Source organism: Convolutriloba macropyga, chromosome 14 (genome assembly GCF_964194025.1).
Source record: "Convolutriloba macropyga chromosome 14, txConMacr16.3, whole genome shotgun sequence".
Classification (NCBI taxonomy): domain Eukaryota; kingdom Metazoa; phylum Xenacoelomorpha; order Acoela; family Convolutidae; genus Convolutriloba; species Convolutriloba macropyga.
The window spans coordinates 9,668,590-9,682,847 of record NC_134481.1 but is presented as its reverse complement, the minus strand read 5'-3'; the positions used below and the strand labels follow the sequence as shown (position 1 = coordinate 9,682,847).

The 14,258-nt window shown below is 33.3% G+C and overlaps 1 protein-coding gene across 2 annotated transcripts in view; it reads left to right on the top strand.

Annotated features, from left to right (window-relative positions):
• Positions 1–14,258, top strand: part of LOC142353693 (plastin-3-like) — a 577,871-nt gene that overhangs the window by 507,679 nt on the left and 55,934 nt on the right. The gene's annotated exons all lie outside the window — the stretch shown is intronic.

Sequence of the window (14,258 nt, the reverse complement as noted above, 5' to 3'; positions counted from 1 at the left end):
AATTGAACGTCACTGTCTGTTCGATGAACTAGTTATTTGACATTTAGCTTGCTAGACTGTATTGTCTCACAATATACAGTCTCTTCATGACAAACTCTCACTCAAAAGATAAATCAAGAAATATGACCTCAAAGAAGTTTTCAATATCTGGCTGATCGGTCTAAATTGTGGGAGCAATTTATTCGCTCCCAACAGACGCACGTGCGATTTTTAGATATTGCCCGTACCGAACGCCAAGTTAACATCAGTACCGAGCAAGTCTCTAATTACAAGTCTAGGTAACAGTACTGATTCAGAGCTATGATCATACCACGTTTAAGACTTGTCAGACTTGGCCAAGACTTGCCAAGTCTTAATCCAGTCTTGGCAGGCAAAAAATAGCCGAAAAAACGTCAGAGATAGCAAAAAAAAACGTCAGAAGCAGCCAAAAATACGTCAAAAATAGTCGAAAAAACTTCATAAATAGCCGAAAATAGCCAAAACAACGTCAAATATAGCCGAAAAAACGTCAGAAAAAGCCGAAAAAAGTCAAAAATAGCCTAAAAAACCAGAAAAATAGCTGAAAAAAACGTTAGATATAGCCAAAAAACGTCAGAAATAGCGGAAAAAAACGGCAAAAAAAGCCGGAAAAAAGTAAAAATCAGCCGACAAAAGCGTCAAAAACAGTTCGAAAAACGTCAAAAATAGCCGGAAAAAAACGTCAAAAACAGCCAAAAAAATGTAAGAAATAGCAAAAAAAAAACGTGAAAACAGGCCAAAAAGTGTCAAATATAGCCAATAAAACGTCAACAATAGCCGAGAAAACGTCCCAAAATAAACAGTCAAGGCTCAAATAACGCCTTCAGTGCTGTCGGTGTGGTCTAAAAACTTCTTTCTCTAGACTCAGGTTGAAAACGCTCCAATAACACTAAATTGGCCAAAGGCTATACCAAATTCATCGACAATTTTTTTTTCATATTTTACCGTAGAGTTGACTCCTTTTCATTTTTGACCGCAATCAAGGAAAATTTTTTTAAAGATCAAATTGACCATGATTGAAAGATTTTGGTGTAAAAATGAAAAGCAAAATCAAAGAAAACGTGATTAAACTACAGAAACATATGAGCATCCTCTTTAAGAAAAATTCATAAGAATTGATTTTTTTTTTCGTTTTTCATTCCAATCAAGAACATGCTAGTCTTTTAAGACCAAATTGATTATGATATAAAGTTTTTGGGATCAAAACGGAAGCAAATCAAAGAAAACGAAAAAAGAAATAAAGCAGGATATGAACATTGTATGTAACTTGTGTAATAGCTCCAGGCAACAAAGAGACAGAAATTTGAAACTTTTGGCATCTCTAATAAAATTTACATATTATGATTCAACTTAAACTCAAAGAAATTTGAGGGACGACGCGAAATCTTGAATGGAACGACACATAGCTTGTGCTATGACTCTAAACATTCGAAAAAATACTTGTGTAATAGTTTTAAGCAACAAGGAGACAGTAATTTGTAACTTTTGTCATCTGTATTAAAATTTTTATCTCAAAGAGATTCAACATATAACTCGACAATAAAAAAAATCAACTTACATGTGACGCCCCACAACTTGTGTAATGAATCTAAGCATCCAGAACCTATTGCTTGTATAATTGCTTCAGGCAACAAAGAGACCGTAAGTTGATACTTTGGTCTGTGTCTCAAAAATTTTACAATGGTTCAACTTATAAATCATCGAAATCTATTTTGAATGAGACGTCCCATAACTTGCGTAAGGAATCTAAAGATTTAGAAACACTACTTGTGTAATAATTTCAGGCAACACAGAAATAGTAATATGAAATTTTGTCACCTGTTTTAAAACTTATATCCCAATGAGATGCAACGAGTAGCTCAAAGAAAGTCAACTTGAATGCGACGACACATACCTTGCGTTATGAACCTAAGCCTTAGCAACTATCGCTTGTATAAAAGCTTCAGGCAAACTTGAGACAGTAAATTGATACTTTTGGTATCTGCCTCAAAACATTTTTCTTGATTCGACATATATCTCAAAGAAATTCAATTTGAATGTCATGACCTGTAACTTGCGCCATGAATATATTTTTTTGAATATTTTGCCTTGTATAATAGTATCAGGCAACAAGGAGACAAAAATTTCATATTTTTGGTATCTTGATTAAAATTTACATCTACTGATTCAACTTACACTCAAAAAAATTTATGTTGAATCGGACAACGGATAACCTGCGTTATCTATCTACACATTGCAAACCATTACATGTGTAGCAGCTTCAAGCAAAAAGGAGACAGCATTTGAAATTTTTGCCATCTGTATTTAAAGTTATATCTCGAAGAGATTCAACAAGTACCTCAGAAAAGATTCCACTTGAATGTGCCGACCAATAAATTGCGTTATTAATGAAAACTTTAGAAACTATTTCTTTAGTCATAGCTTCATGCAATAGGGAGACAGTGAATTGAAATTGGCATCTGTGTTAAAATTTATACCATATGATTCAACTTAATCATAAAGAAATGTATTTCTAATAGGACGACGCATAACTTGCCTCATAAATCTAAACATTTGAAACAACTACCTGTGTAACACTTTCAGGCAACAAGAAAATATTTATTTGTTTTTTTGGCATCTGTTTCAAAATGATTATTATGATTCAATATATAACTCAGTGAAATTTACTTCGAATCAGACACTCAAAACTTGCGTTAAGAAAGTAAACATTTGAAAACATTAACATTTTAATTTGAAATTTTCTGCATCTGTAATAAAATATATAACTCAAAGAAATTCAACAAATAATTCAAAAAAATTCAACTTGAGTGTGACGACCCATAACTTACGCTATGAATCTAAACTTTAGAAATTATTTCCGGCACTATAGTATCAGGCAAGACGGAGATAGTTCTTTCTATTTTTTGGCATAAGCATTAAAATTTGTATCTCCAAAAAGTCAAATCGAAAGTGACGACTCGAAAAGTGCATTTTGAATCTAAACATTAGAAACCATGACTTGTATAATAGCTTCAGACAAGATACTTTTGCCATGTGTATCGTGATTCAACATATATATCATGGAACTTCATCTTGAAAGACACGACCCGAATAAAGACACGATCCGTTATAAAGCTAAACTTGAGAAACTATTGCTTGTATAGTAGCTTCAGACAACAATGAGACAGTAAATTGATACTTTTGTCATCTGTCTCAGCATTTTTATCATGATTCGACTTATACCTCAAAGTAATTTATCTTGAATGACACGAACCGTAACTTGCGTGATGACTAAAATTATTAGAAACTATTCCTTGTATAATAGTATCAAACAACAAGGAGACAGTAATTTATTATTTTAGTCTTCTGTATTAAAATTTACATCTTATGATTCAACTTAAACTCAGAGAAACTTATGTTGAATGGGACGACGGAAAACTTGCGTTATCAATCTGCACATTAGAAACCAGTACTTGTGTAACAGTTTCAAGCAATGAGACTCTAATTTGAAACTTTTGCACTTGTCTTAAAAATTATATCTCAAAGAGTTTCAATAAGTAACTCCAAGAAATTCAACTTGAATTTGACTACCAATAACTTGTGTTATGAATCTGAACTTTAGACACTATTGCTGGTATCATGGCTCCAGGCAAGAAGAAGACGGTGATTTGAAGGTGTTGGCATCTTTATTAAAATTTATATCTTATGATTCAACTTAAACTCAAAGAAATTTATCTCGAATGTCAGGACAAATAACTTGCGTTATGAATATAAACATTGGAAACCAATACCTGTGTAAAAGCTTCAAGCAAAAAGGAGACAGTAGTTAAAAACTTTTGTCATCTGTATTAATGTTTATACCTCAGAGATTCAACAACTAACTCAAAGAAATTCATCTTGAATGTGACGATCAATAACTTGCGTTAACAATGTAAACTTTGGGAACTATTTCTTGAGTAATAGTTTCATGCAAGAGGGAGACTAGGATTTGAAAATTTGGCATCTATATTAAAATTTATTTTTTCTAATTCAACCTTAACTCAAGGAAATTTATCTCGAATGGGACGACGCATAACCTGCGCCATAAATCTAAGCAATTGAAACCATTACCTGCGTAAAACATTCAGGCAACAAGAAGGCAGTATTTTGATATCTTTGGCATCTGTTTCAAAATGTTTATCATGATTCAAATTATAACTCAGTGAATTTATCTTGAATGAGACACCCATAATTTGCGTTAAGAATCTAGACATTGGAAACATTACTTGTGTAATAATTTCAGGCAACAGGAAGATTTTAGTTCGAATTTTTAGGCATCTGTAATATACTTTATAACTCAAGGGATTCAACAAATAATTCAAAGAATTTCAACTTAAATGTGACGACCCATAACTTGCGTTATGAATCTAAACTTCATAAACAACTGCTTGTATAATAGCCTCAGGCAAGTGGAAGACGGTGATTCAAATTTCTTAGGATCTGCTTCAAAATTCATATCTTATGATCAAACATAAATCTCAGGGAAATTTTTCTCGAAGGAGATGAATCATAACTTGCTTTATGATTCTAAATATGGGAAACGACTTCTTGTGTAATAGCTTTAAGCAACAAGGAGAAAGTAAATTGAATTTTTTGGCATTTATTAAAATCATGATTCACCCTATAACTCACAGAAATTTAAATTGAATGTGACGACCCATAACTTCCGCTATGAATCAAACCTTAGAAATTATTACTTGGCAAAGAGCTTCAGGCAAGAGGGAGACAGTTATTTGTATTTTTTGGCGTCTGCATTTACATTTATATCTCCAAGAAATTTAAATAGAACGTGACAACCCAAAATTTGCGTTATGAAACTGAACATAAGAAATATTACTTGAAAAATAGTGTCAGGCAAGAGGACAGAAATTTGAAAAATCAAGCGCATTTTTTAAAATTTATATCTCAAGATTCAACATTTATCTCCGAGATAATCAAGTTGAATGTGACAACCCATTTTAAATCTAAACGCTGGAAACTATTAATTTTATAATAGCTTCAGGCAAGAGACCTTTGCCATCTGTATTAATTTTTTTTCTCGTGGTTCAATATATATGTCAACGAATTTCATCTTGAATGAAACGACCAATAACTTGCGTTATGAAGCTTAATTTTTAAGAAGTTTCTACGTGCATAATAGCCTCAAGTATCAAGGATAGATTCATATGAATTTTTGGGCATAGGTTTTTAAATTTGTAATGCAATATTTATAACTTAAGATCTTGGAGAAAAATTATTGAGGAAAAAATGTAACATTAATACCTCGTCTAACAGTCATAAGACTAAAAAAGATCAGAAACATTGCAAAGTTTCATAGCTTGACACTCTCCAGATATTGAAGCACATAACATTTTGGATAAAGAGCCGACATTGATCTGATTTTCACTTGCTTTTTTTCAATTTGAAAAACGAAACCTGTCTTCAGCAACGCAAGAAGAAATCTTTCTAACAGAAGCGGCATTGGAAAACTTTGCAAAAAAGAGGATTTGTCCAAACTGCTCCATATTTCTCCATTTGTAATGAACAAAGCTGTTGAACTTGTCAGGAAAAGGTGCAAACGAATAGGTAGGGTAGTCGAAATAAATATTGTTGAAAAATAAGCTATTCAAAATTGTTGCCTATGGATAAAAAAGACGACCATTTTTAAATTCTCCGTTTCCAGCGCGAACGCTGAAAAGTCTCATTTATTAAAATTTTATTGACTAAGCAGTTGTCTGACTAATCCGCCGAATACCCTCTGATCAGACTTTATATGAAGATCAAGCAAACGCTGTCTTTGCAAGAAACGTCGACAAACGACTTCGCATTCCTGGTGCGATCTTGCCAATACTCCTTCTAGAATCCTGTTCAGAGATTAAAAACTCAGCGCAGGGAAAACAAAAAGCGGCCCAAATCTTTGAACTTGATTGGACATTGAGTTAAATTGAGCGGGATGGCGAAGGAAGTGGACATTGATTGTCTCTACTCGTTTATTGCCATATCAAAAATACCAACCACGCGATTATAAAACTAATTCAAAGGTGTTATGCAACTACAACTTCTTAAAAATTTTACAATGATTCAACTTATAAATCATCGAAATCTATCTTGAATGAGACGGCCCATAACTTGCGTAAGGAATCTAAAGATTTAAAAACATTACTTGTGTAATAATTTCAGGCAACACAGAAGTAGTAATATGAAATTTTGTCATCTGTATTAAAACTTATATCTCAATGAGATGTAACAAGTAGCTCAAAGAAATTCCACTTGAATGTGAGGACCCATAACCTGCGTTATGAACCTAAACCTTAGAAACTATCGCTTGAATAAAAGCTTCAGGCAAGCTTGAGACAGAAAATTGATACTTTTGGTATCTGTCTCAAAACATTTTTCATGATTCGACATATATCTCAACTTCAATATGAATGACATGACCCGTAACTTGCGCCATGAATATATTTTTTTGAATATAATACCTTGTATAATAGTATCAGGCAACAAGGAGACAAAAATTTCATATTTTTGGTATCTGTACTAAAATTTACATCTACTGATTCAACTTACACTCAAAAAATTTTATCTTGAATCGAACAACGGATAACTTGCGTTATCTATCTACACATTGGAAATCATTACTTGTGTAGTAGCTTCAAGCAACAAGGAGACAGTAATTTGAAACGTTTGTCACTTGTATTAAAATTTATATCTCAAAGAGATTCAACAAGTAACTGAAAGAAATTCAACTTGAATGTGACAACCAATAACATGCGTTTTAAACGTAAACTTTAGAAACAATTGCTTGAGTTAAAGCTTCACGCGAGAGGGATAAAGTGATTTGAAGTTTTTGGCATCTTTATTTAAATTTACTTCTTATGAATCAGCTTATGCTCAAAGAAATTTATCATGAATGAGGCGAAAAATAACTTTCGTTATCAATCTACACATTGGAAACCAAAAGTTGTGTAATGGTGTCAACCAGCAAGGAGACAGTAATGTGAAATTTTTGCCTTCTGTATTAAAATTTATATCTCAAAGAGATTCAACAAGTACCTCAAAGAAATTCAACTTGAATGTGATGAATAATAACTTGCGTTTTGAATCTAAATTTTGGAAGCTGTTGCTCGTATAATCGCTGCAGACAAAAAAGACTGTAATTTGAAATTTTTGCCTTCTGTATTAAAATTTATGTCTCAAAGAGGTTCAACAAGTATCTAAAAAAAGATTGCACTTGAATGTGACGACCAATAAATTGCGTTATTAATAAAAACTTTAGAAACTATTTCTTTAGTCATTGCTTCATGCAAGAGGGAGACAGTGAATTGAAATTGGCATCTGTATTAAAATTTATACCATATGATTCAACTTAATCTCAACGAAATGTATCTCTAATAGGACGACGCATAACTTGCCTCATGAATCTAAACATTTGAAACAATTACCTGTGTAATACTTTCAGGCAACAAGAAAACATTAAATTGTTTTTTTTGGCATCTGTTTCAAAATGTTTATCATGTTTCAATATATAACTCAGTGAAATTTACTTCGAATCAGACACTCAAAACTTATGTTAAGAAAGTAAACATTTGAAAACATTAACATTTTAAATTGAAATTTTCTGCATCTGGAACAAAATATTGAACTCAAAGAAATTCAACACATAATTCAAAAAATTTCAACTTGATTGCGACGACACATAACTTGCGTTATGAACCTAAGCCTTAGCAACTATCGCTTGTATAAAAGCTTCAGGCAAACTTGAGACAGTAAATTGATACTTTTGGTATCTGCCTCAAAACATTTTTCTTGATTCGACATATATCTCAAAAAAATTCAATTTGAATGTCATGACCCGTAACTTGCGCCATGAATATATTTTTTTGAATATTATGCCTTGTATAATAGTATCAGGCAACAAGGAGACAAAAATGTCATATTTTTGGTATCTTTATTAAAATTTACATGTTTTGATTCAACTTAAACTCAAAAAAGTTTATGTTGAATGGCACGACGGAAGACTTGCGTTATCAAGCTACACATTGGAAATCAGTACTTGTGTATTAGTTTCAAGCAATGAGATTGTAATTTGAAACTTTTCCACTTGTCTTAAAAATTATATCTCAAAGAGTTTCAACAAGTAACTCAAAGAAATTCAACTTGAATATGACGACCTATAAATTGTGTTATGAATCTGAAATTTAGACATTATTGCTTGTATAATGGCTCCAGGCAAGAAGGAGACGGTGATTTGAAGGTATTGGCATCTATATTAAAATTTATACCATATGATTCAACTTAATCTCAACGAAATGTATCTCTAATAGGACGACGCATAACTTGCCTCATAAATCTAAACATTTGAAACAATTACCTGTGTAATACTTTCAGGCAACAAGAAAACATTAAATTGTTTTTTTTGGCATCTGTTTCAAAATGTTTATCATGTTTCAATATATAACTCAGTGAAATTTACTTCGAATCAGACACTCAAAACTTGTGTTAAGAAAGTAAACATTTGAAAACATTAACATTTTAAATTGAAATTTTCTGCATCTGTAATAAAGTATATAACTCAAAGAAATTCAACACATAATTCAAAAAAATTCAACTTGATTGCGACGACACATAACTTGCGTTATGAACCTAAGCCTTAGCAACTATCGCTTGTATAAAAGCTTCAGGCAAACTTGAGACAGTAAATTGATACTTTTGGTATCTGCCTCAAAACATTTTTCTTGATTCGACATATATCTCAAAGAAATTCAATTTGAATGTCATGACCCGTAACTTGCGCCATGAATATATTTTTTTGAATATTATGCCTTGTATAATAGTATCAGGCAACAAGGAGACAAAAATGTCATATTTTTGGTATCTTTATTAAAATTTACATGTTTTGATTCAACTTAAACTCAAAAAAGTTTATGTTGAATGGCACGACGGAAGACTTGCGTTATCAAGCTACACATTGGAAATCAGTACTTGTGTATTAGTTTCAAGCAATGAGATTGTAATTTGAAACTTTTCCACTTGTCTTAAAAATTATATCTCAAAGAGTTTCAACAAGTAACTCAAAGAAATTCAACTTGAATATGACGACCTATAACTTGTGTTATGAATCTGAAATTTAGACACTATTGCTTGTATAATGGCTCCAGGCAAGAAGGAGACGGTGATTTGAAGGTATTGGCATCTTTATTAAAATTTATATCTTATGATTCAACTTAAACTCAAAGAAATTTATCTCGATTGTCATGACGAATAACTTGCGTTATGAATATAGACATTGGAAACCAATACCTGTGTAAAAGCTTCATGCAAAAAGGAGACAGTAATTTAAAAATTTTGTCATCTGTATTAATGTTTATACCTCAGATAGATTCAACAAGTAACTCAAAGAAATTCAACTTGTAAATAACGACCAATAACTTGCGTTAATAATGTAAACTTTAGGAACTTTTTCTTGAGTAATAGTTTCATGCAAGAGGGAGACTATGATTTGAAAGTTTTGGCATCTATATTAAAATTTTTACTTTCTGATTCAAACTTAACTCAAGGAAATTTATCTCGAATGGGACGACGCATAACTTGCGTCATAAATCTAAACAATTGAAATCATTACCTGCGTAATACATTCAGGCAACAAGAAGGCAGTGTTTCGATATCTTTGGCATCTGTTTCAAAATGTTTATCATGATTCAAATTATAACTCAGTGAATTTATCTTGAATGAGACACCCATAATTTGCGTTAAGAATCTAGACATTGAAAACATTACTTGTGTAATAATTTCAGGCAACAGGAAGGTTTTAGTTTGAATTCTTAGGCATCTTTATTATACTTTATAACTCAAAGGGATTCAACATATAAATCAAAGAATTTCAACTTGAATGTGACTACCCATAACTTGCCTTATGAATCTAAACTTCATAAACAACTGCTTATATAATAGCTTCAGGCAAGTGGAAGACGGCCTTTTTTTAGGATCTGCTTCAGAATTGATATCTTATGATCAAACATAAATCTCAGGGAATTTTTTCTTGAAGGAGATGAACCATAACTTTCTTAATGATTCTAAATATTGGAAACGACTTCTTGCGTAATAGCCTTAAGCAACAGGGAGATAGTAATTTGAATTTTTTGGCATCTATTAAAGTCATGATTCACCTTTTAACTCATAGAAATTTAAATTGAATGTGACGACCCATAACTTCCGCTATGAATCAAACCTTAGAAATTATTAGTTGGCAAATAGCTTCAGGCAAGAGGGAGACAATTATTTGTATTTTTTGGAGTCTGCATTTACATTTATATGTCAAGATTCAACATTTATCTCCAAGAAAATTAAGTAGAACGTGACAACCCAAAATTTGCATTATGAAACTGAACATTAGAAATATTACTTGAAAAATAGTGTCAGGCAAGAGGACAGAAATTTGAAAAATCAAGCGCATATTTTAAAATTTATATCTCAAGATTCAACATTTATCTCCGAAATAATCAAGTTGAAAGTGACAACCCATTTTGAATCTAAACGCGGGAAACTATTAATTTTATAATAGCTTCAGGCAAGAAACCTTTGCCATCTGTATTAATTTTTTTTCTCGTGATCCAACATACATGTCAACGAATTTCATCTTGAATGAAACAACCAATAAATTGCATTATGAAGCTAATTTTTAAAGAAGTTTTTACGTGCATAATAGCCTCAAATATCAAGGATAGATTCATTTGAATTTTTGGGCATAGGTTTTTAAATTTGTAATGCAATATTTATAACTTAAGATCTTGGAGAAAAAATATTGAGGAAAAAATGTAACATTAATACCTCGTCTAATAGTCATAAGACTAAAAATGACCAGAAGCATTGCAAGGTTTCATAGCTTGACACTCTCCAGATATTAAGGCACATAACATTTTGGATAAAGAGCCTACATTGATCAGATTTTCACTTGCATTTTTTCAATTTGAAAAAAGAAACCTGTCTTCAGCAAAGCAAGCAGAAATCTTTCTAACAGAAGCGGAATTAGAAAACTTTGCAAAAAAGAGGATTTGTCCAAACTGCTCCACATTTCTCCATTTGTAACGAACAAAGCTGTTGAACTTGCCAGAAAAAGGAAAAAGGTGCACAAGAATAAGTAGGGTAGTCGAAATAAATATTGTTGGCTCTGGATAATTATTGCCTCTGGATAAAAAAAGACGACCATTTTTAAATTCTCCGTTTCCAGCGCGAACGCTGAAAAGTCTGATTTATTAAAATTTTATTGGCTAAGCAGTTGTCTGACCAATTTGCCGAAAACCCTCTGATCAGACTTTATATGAAGATCAACTAAACGATGTCTTTGCAAGAAACGTCGACAAACGACTGCGCATTCCTGGTTTGATCTTGCCAATACTCCGCCTAAAATCCTGTTCAGAGATCAAAAACTCAGAGCAGGGAAAACAAAAAGCGGCCCAAATCTTTGAACTTGATTGGACATTGAGTGAACTTGAGCGAGATGGCGAAGGAAGTGGACATTGGTTGTCTCTACTCGTTCATTTCCATATCAATAGGTGTTTAGCAACTACAAGCTCAAGCAACAAGAGAACGCCAAATACAAAATTGGAGAAATTGGAGAAGGCACCAAATCGTTTATCTCTTTAGGTAAGTTGGTTTATCTTTTTCTGCAAATTCTTCGACAATTCAGGAAATACTCTCAGCAAAATGCAATGCATATAATCTATCGGCAGTGATAGCGGAAGACCAATCACAATATTTCTAGAAGCATTCTGACCTTTTACACCAAAAGAGGATGACGATGGAGTTGCTGGCTTGAGCCCTGCAGCTTCTAGGTGCCGACTATGAGAATTTTTCTTTCGAATTGATCCACAGTGATTATAAGGGTAATTTGCAAGTGATCTTCGGATAGTTATACCTTCAGCAGTACAATAATGTCATCCAAAGTACCCATTGAACTGCCTCATGCTCAGAACATGGGAATTGGCAACCAAGTTGGTCACCAGATGTCTAACTTTGAACGATAATGTTATCCTCGCAAAATCAAGGGTAAAGAATTCAACTTGGGAAAAAGATCAGCTCTTCTTTTGAGTTTGGATCATCAGAACCAACAAACAGACGGGACAAAACCATGTTTCTGCGATACATGATCAAAACTTGTGGCATATCAGAGCACTGAGGCCAAACTGACCGGAATTATTTTTTATCCGTAGACTTTCTTTATGCTTACACCGATGTTGACATCAGAAGATTCAGTTCAAGTGTGCTGTTTTGAATGCAAGCGATATGTGCTATAGTGGGGTTTCCTTTATGTTTCACGTTTTCTCTCCTGATTTGCGAATAGTCTGTTTGTTGTATTAGATGTATAGAAAATTTGTATGTTTCGTTGAGCAAATTTGCTCGGCTGGTTGCGAAAATTGAATATGGTTGCATTGCCGTTTGAGCTAATCAGATTTGCTATTGTTGAATAGTTTTTACTTCATTTGTCGCAAAGACAATAAACAGAGGGCAAAAAATTATCGGTTGGAAGAAGTGTTTGCGTTAACGAGTACAACGCTGTCGAAGCGTCGTCCATTAGAGAGAAACGGGAACTGAACAAATTCAGGAGAGAAGTAGCGTGCTGCACGGTAACAATATTGCAACGAAAAATTGGAGTTCTAAGTGCAGACACAGTTGCGACAATCTATTGTTGGCTTCTGGGTTTTCATGTGTTGTCAATAGCGAACAAACAAGGGATAGATAACAATGAAGAGAACAAATTTTGGGAAATTCATTGACAATGGCTCCAATTTCAGAGACCATTTAGAGAACATTTGACAAACTTTTTTCTCACTATCTTTCACATGCAGCTCCTATTTTTCAACCTTTAGAGAAGAGTTTTTCTGAGTTATCACAAATCGAATTTGATAAACTGCAGCTGACAAATCAGCGGAATAGGAGGAAACCCGAATATTCGGTTGTGGTTATCCAACAGCTCCCTCTGAATCTTTTTTTTCTGAGGTTTGACACCTCGCGCTACAGATATGAGATCAATCTTTTCGGCAATAGACTCCTAAACAATGTTGCCGATGAATTCACTAAGAACAACTGGAAATACCATCAAAATTGTTACTTCTGGTTCTTCACACCTCTGACACTTGCTGGAATTTTGTTCGAAGAATTCAGGGTATTATTTGACAAAAATCTCAGACTGGCCAAATATTTATTTCCTCGTTCTCAATTGCACAGCACCCGAGAAATTAAGAGAGTCGTATTCGCAATTAGGGTCACAGTCTGAATTGAAACATCGAACTGGCCTCACCACTAAGTGAGTATCTCCCATTCTTTCGGAGCACATGACGGACTAATCAGGAACGCCATTAGGAATTGTTCATACAAAATAAACAAGATCCTTAGTTATCACTGATCGTTTCAAATTCTCGAATCCAACGTATAGCAGAAGATAGCCGTTGTGTTTATCAAGATCATTTTTAAAATTTGGTGCTAAGTTTTCATAGGAAGTGCTAACCGTTTCGTAGTCTTCGCGCCACAATTTTACCGTGAAAACAAGCTGATCGAATGGCCTTTCTCAGAGCGATTTCTTTATACATTCAGCAATTAAATAAGGTTTTCATCTTTACGCTTTGCAGCGTAGAGATTATTTTGGCTGAGTGTGGCCCAGTCAACAGGTTTCGAGTTTCGATAGCATTGAAGTGAACCTACGCATATTTTTTAGACAAACAAAAATGGACTGAAGCAGCGTATAGAATAGGAAATAAGCATCAAAAAAGAATTTGGCAATTATTATTGATAGTGAGCTGCGTGGCGGGGTAGCTTGGTGAGGATCCGGATACGTGGTTAGGGAATGAAGCACAGGAATACAAAAACCCTTGAGGTACGTTTTCAAAGAAACAAGTGAAAGTTCCATAAAAATAACCTAAGAGCCGCCGCTCCGCTCTTCAAATTTAACTCCACAATAAATTTCCGAAAACGGTCAAAAACAGAAGTTGGTCAGAGAAAATTTGCCTAGGAAGGACCGACAGAACTAAAACTATTGATACAAACTTTAGTTTAAAGAGCTAAAATACAGCCGAGCACAAATTTCGCAATCAGAGAAAAATGATAAAAAATGCTTAGGAGCGACAGAAAAACAAATTCCTATCTCTAACATAATTAGCTTCAAAACTGTGAACTCTGACAACAGAATTAGACAAAGTCCTGTAGAGAAAAAAAGTTTAGTAAAAATCATTATGAATAGTTTGGGCATA